This window comes from Camelus bactrianus, chromosome 20 (genome assembly GCF_048773025.1).
Source record: "Camelus bactrianus isolate YW-2024 breed Bactrian camel chromosome 20, ASM4877302v1, whole genome shotgun sequence".
Taxonomy (NCBI): domain Eukaryota; kingdom Metazoa; phylum Chordata; class Mammalia; order Artiodactyla; family Camelidae; genus Camelus; species Camelus bactrianus.
This window is the reverse complement of record NC_133558.1, coordinates 4,054,686-4,059,429: the sequence shown is the minus strand read 5'-3', so window position 1 is coordinate 4,059,429 and position 4,744 is coordinate 4,054,686. Positions and strand designations below refer to the sequence as shown.

The window sequence follows — 4,744 nt, the reverse complement described above, 5'->3', positions numbered from 1 at the left end:
ACACTTCTCAGGGCTCGTCCTGCTCGCTTGCTTTGGTTCCTCCTTCAGTGTCTCCTGTTGCCTTGTGTGTTGGATCTTCTTTGCCTGTTGTCAATATTTGTGACTTTCTTTCATATCCTTTTTATTTTCTTAATTTCTTTTTTACTTAAAAATTTCTTAATTTTTTTTCTGTTTGTCTTAAGGTGTTATCTATTGTGTTTTGTCATTCTAATTTTTTTCAGTTTTGAAATGATGTTTTCTTCTGAATGCAATTATTTCCTGAATTCTGTCATCTCACTTCTGAGTTTTTCTTAGTCCTTATTTTTTAATTTTTAACTTAATTTTTTAAAATTGAAGTACGGTTGATTTATAATGTTGTGTTAGTTACTGCTGTACAGCATAGTGATTCAGATATATATATATATATTCTTTTTCATCAAACCTGTGATTCAAATGATACTCCAATTTCTAAAAATAGGATTCCTGTACTGTAGGGGAAAAACTGTCCTTTCAGTAAATGCTGTTGGGCCTGCAGAACATCTTTACAGAAAAAAAAGTAATTTAGACTCCTACTTCATATGCAAAAATTGGTTCCAGGTATCCTAAATGTTAAAAAGAAAATGCAAAGCTTCTAGGTAGTAAACATTTTTCTGTTTAAGAAAAAGGAAAAAAAAAAAAAAAAGAACACAGCTTTCTTTAATTCTTTCATCACAATGTCCCAGGCTGCCTAGGGGTGAAATAAGCATGCAGCAGATAAAGTCGACAAATTGGCAACATACAACATCTGTCTAATCTTTTCAGACTCTCATTTCTGTACCAGCCAAGGGTTCCTGGTAGAATACGTTATTTATAGCACTACATCCAAGTGCTCGCAATAGAGTCTGGGCAAACATGACAAATAGAAGTTAACTCCTAGGGGAAGGAAGCTTCCTTTAACATTGCCTTGTTTCCTGTTTTGCTGCTATATTTGCTAAGAGTGTCTGAAGCATGTCATTTAATGAGTGCCTAGTCTGAAAACGTTTTTACCAGACAAGCCAGGACTACCCTGACTTTTTCTGTGGAGATGTTGGCTGATGGCAGTAGATCCTGCTGAGTAGGGACCACCGTTGATTCTGAGAGCAAATGGGGTTGAGCAGTGGCGTGAAAATCCTCGCTGTGACTGTGAGTCAGGCTCAGCACACACGTTTCTCACTGAATCCTACCAAGAACATCAAGAAGTGAGTACTGTCCTCTTCACTGTACAGAGGAGAGCTTTAAAGTTCAGAGGGATGAAACCATCCAGCCTCACTGGTCCCTGATGGCCGTTCTGACCAGTGTGAGATGATGTGAGAGGAGCTCTTTCACGAGGGACTGTGGTGTTAATTTTGGCTCTTCTAAGGTCTTTTTCATTCATGTTTCTAGTTTCTCAGCCCTGTTCTGGGTGGTTGGAATTGCTCCTGGATGGGCCCCTGGGCTGACGTTTGGGTCTCTGAGTCCGCATTCCTCCCTACTTTGACCACAGGGGTCCTGTGCCCACTGCCTGGCTTGCATCTCTGTCTCTGGCCCCCAACCCCGTACACCCTCCGTGCACCGCTTATGACCATCTTGCTTAGGGTTCTCAAGCCCCGACCCCAGTCTCTTACTTTGATACTGAAACTTGCCTGTGTGTCCCTGAGCTGTCTTTTGTGTCCCAGACCCTGACCTTGGCTTTGCCTCATGACTCATCACATGACACCCTCTCTTAGCATAGGCACTTTTCAGAGCGTGGCTGCCTAGGAGCCGGGGTATGAACGCCGGGAACCGCCAACCGCGTCCTTGTTGGTCATACCTGCCTGCTACCCCTCGACCCACCGCCAAGTCCTGACTCCGTACACTCGCAAAAACGCTGGATACTTCCCCTCCCGCAACAGAACTGTGAAGCTAGTGACAGTGTCCCCGTTTAGGACAAGTGAAGGAAAGAGTACAGAAGAATGAAATGACCAGAAAGAAACCGCCCACCCCAAAGGCGATGCATTCCACAGTGAGTTCCCAGGCCACATAATCGAATAGGAGGATCAACCATCTGGTTTGCCCGGGACAGTCTCACTTTTAACGCTGAAAGTCCTGCATCCCGGGGGGCCCCGTGGTGGCAGCCACACCAGGAGAGATGGCTCACCTAAAACTTGAAAACAACTTTGAAAACACAACCTGTTTTAATCAGAAGCGACTCTCGTAACTAGTTTACCTGATGAAGCAATGACATTGTAATCTCAAGGTGTGTTTATCGACCCAAAGAAGAATAACTTTGAGAGTCCAGCTTTTATAGGATATGCCCATCTCTGGTGTTAGCTAGCTGCGTGTCTGTTTTTTTTAATGCTTCTGGGCTTGGTATTGGCTAGATTGAGGACAAACACACGGGGCTTACCTCCCTGGAGAGTCCAGATATTCACAGGTTCACGTCTGGAGTTTAGCACATTGTCAGATCACTAATGCATCAGCCACTTTGGTCCTAGAATGTCTATAACCATGCAATGCTGCACTGTGGGAGGGGACACTTTCTCCAGCTCCCCATGCTCAGGAAATGCCTGCTAGCAGGAGCTCTTTATTTCGGAAAATCTCCTAGGAGAAAGCAAAAACGAAGACAAGGTGTGCTCCTAGCCCTTCTCATGCAGGTATGTGCGCTCTGGATGACGGAGACTGGCATCCAGCTTGTGGACGGAGGAGATTCATAGCTTTGTTTCATGCTTTTTCAGCCTTGGGAGAAGGACATTGTAATGTCACTGAGATTTAGACTGCTATCAATGGAATAAATCTTTCTCAGCACATATCTGAGATTCAGGGAAAACTAAAAAACAGATCTGGAACTCCTGTTGGTGGGGTGATCGGCAGAGCAAAATCGGAAACGTAGACAGCTGGGGATGGCTAAGGCTGGGGAAGCAGGGTGTAAAAACGTGGAGACTGGAATCACTGTCCAGGCAGAAAGGGATTCGTTTTCAAAACAGTGATGGAGATTCATCTTAGAGGAAGGCAAGTTCATTGTGGGCTACAAGGCTTTGGGGTACAAGGGGTTACCTAAATCAGGTCCAGAGGGGATGGAGGTGAATGGCAGGGGGATGAGGCACGTCCTGGACACACATGCACATACATGCATGGTTCTCACTCTCACTACATGGGGAGTCTCATTTTTTGGACTTCCCCCATGAAGTGTCATAGCAAGCACTAAATATATGTTCCTTTTTTTTTTTTTTTAATTGTAGTATAGTCAGTTTACAATGTTGTATCAATTTCTGGTGCACAGCATAATGTCTCAGTCATACATATACTTACATATATTCGTTTTCATATTCTTTTTCATTACAGGTTACTACAAGATATTGAATGTAGTTCCCTGTACTAGACAGAAGAAAACCGTTGTTTATCTATTTTATATATAGTGGTTAGTATCTGCAAATCTTGACCTTTTTATCCCTTCCCACCCACTTCCCCTCCTCCCCAGTAACTGTAAGTTTGTTTTCTATGTCTGTGAGTCTGTTTCTGTTTTGTAGATCTGTTCATTAGTGTCTTTTTTCTTTTCTTTATTTTAGAGTCCACATGAGTGATATCATAGGGTATTTTTCTTTCTCTTTCTGGCTTACTTCACTTAGAATGATGATCTCTAGGTCCATCCATATTGCTGCAAATGGCATTATTTTATTTTTTTATGGCTGAGTAGTATTCCATTGTATAAATATACCACAATAAAGATATCCAGTCATCTATCGATGGATTCTTCTTTTAATTGAACCAGTGAAGTTATTATTTTTGTTAAGGATCCTGGAGTCTCACAGCCCTGGATTTGAATTCTGACCAGGATCAGACTCATTTTTCTCTTTGCGTCTCGGTCCCTGAGACCTTACTGTGTGCCGTGTCCTAGAGGCATAAGAAGACAAATTGCTTGCCCTCGAGAATCTTGGGGAGGAGACGGAGGAGCAAACGGTGACCACTGCTATTGCAGAGGTTTGGACCTGCTGTGGGGAGAAGGCTTCTTTCTCCTTCATGGAGGAAAGGGGAGCTTCTGGGGAGTAGAGAGAGCGAGGGTTGAGATCTAGACAGGGTTTCTCATCATTGGAGCTGTTGCCATTTTGAACCAGACCCTTCTTTGCTGTGGGGGCTGCCCTGTGCGTGGCAGGGTGTGGAGCAGAGCCCCGGCCTCTGTGACTCGATGGCCAGGTGAGCAGCCTCCTTCTCTCCAGGTTACAGCAACCAAAAAAAAAACGCTTCCAGACGCAGCCCAGTGTCCCCTCGGGGACAAAATGACCCCTGGTTGAGAGCCCTGAGTCACCATGGAAATCAGAGAGGAGAAGGGCCTTCTGTGCCCAGTAGGGCACTCTCAGTGGGTCAGAACTGCGTGGAGCTCAGTCGAGGGGGAGGCTGGAAGGTGGATGGGTGACGTCTGACACACACACAGCAGGCAGACTAACCACTGAGGCTCAGGGCAGTCACCGCACAATCGACCAAGGGTGCATGGGGTGGCCCACTGTAGGTCTCCAACAATATGCACTGTCTGGCAACTTCCTATTGTAATTCTCTTCAATGGGGCACTGGGAATCGAACCCAGGACCTCATGCACGCAGAGCACGCACTCTACCACTGAGCTATTTCCCTTCTCGTTGTAACTAATTAGCCTTGCTAAGTACGCTCTGAGCTTTAAAACTCATCATTTCAAAATGCTGCACAGAAAAGTTCGGTGCTTCGGGGAAGCCCAGAGCTTTGTTTCAGCCATGCTCTGGAGGGAGGGCTTCATGTGACTCACCAGGAGCCGGCCAGG

General features: G+C 45.0%; 1 long non-coding RNA gene across 1 annotated transcript; it reads left to right on the top strand.

Annotated features, from left to right (window-relative positions):
- The first annotated feature begins 878 nt into the window (after positions 1-878).
- Positions 879-3,697, top strand: LOC141574126 (uncharacterized). Its single transcript, XR_012500815.1, has 2 exons — positions 879-1,196; positions 1,704-3,697. It is a non-coding gene; the product is annotated as an uncharacterized LOC141574126 (long non-coding RNA).
- The last annotated feature ends 1,047 nt before the right edge of the window (positions 3,698-4,744 follow it).